The 829-nt window shown below is 39.9% G+C and overlaps 1 pseudogene; it reads left to right on the top strand.

The window, feature by feature from the left end:
* Positions 1-216: 216 nt before the first annotated feature.
* Positions 217-335, top strand: LOC111735496 (annotated as a pseudogene).
* The last annotated feature ends 494 nt before the right edge of the window (positions 336-829 follow it).

Below are 829 nucleotides of genomic sequence, written 5' to 3'. Positions count from 1 at the left end.
TTTAAGGATACAAATTTGCAATTAGTAGATAAATAAGTCCTGGAGAGCTAAAGCACAGCATGGCGATTATAGACAACAATATTGTATTATAGACTTCAGAGTTCTTAAGCGACTAGATTTTTTTTTTTACATTTGTATTTATAAAATAAAATGTAACAACGGTAGTTACTGAATTCTTAGTTATATCCAGAGTTTTCATTAAAAAAAAAAAGCACAGTCTACGATCATGCCACTCTGAACAAGCCCAATCCCATCTGATCTCGGAAGCTAAGCCGGGTCGGGCCTGGTTAGTACTGGGATGGGAGACCACCTAGGAAGACCACATGCTGAAGGCATAGAAAATAAAAAATAAGGGACTGTGAGCTGACAAGGTCCTTGCAATCTGTGAGGTCAACCAATGGTTGCCTCGCTTAAAACACACACACACACACACACACACACACACACACACACACACACACACACACACGAGTTGACTATAAAGTCAAACAAGAGTACTTCTCAATATTTTGTGTGATCATATGTACTCTATTCAGTTGATATTCAGCAAACAGAGAGGATTGAGGGAGCTCTTGCCTTGAGGAGCTTAACAATCCAGCAGGGAAGCTGACCCACCCGTTTTATTACCAAAAGGAAGTGCTGCTATAGAAGTATGAAGAGCAATCTTTAGAAACGCAAAGGTGTGTGGAAAAGCTAAGTTCGGATATGGGGATATGAGGAGGCTTTCTAGAAAAAGGTATCCAAATCCATGCTTTTAACAGGGTGGAAAACCATCAGCAGATCAGCTTCTAAAGAGAGGCATTCCATAAGTGATAGCTCACTCTATTTC

This window comes from Pteropus vampyrus, unplaced genomic scaffold, assembly GCF_000151845.1.
Source record: "Pteropus vampyrus isolate Shadow unplaced genomic scaffold, Pvam_2.0 Scaffold1000002271, whole genome shotgun sequence".
NCBI lineage: Eukaryota > Metazoa > Chordata > Mammalia > Chiroptera > Pteropodidae > Pteropus > Pteropus vampyrus.
This window is presented reverse-complemented; position numbering and strand designations above follow the sequence as displayed.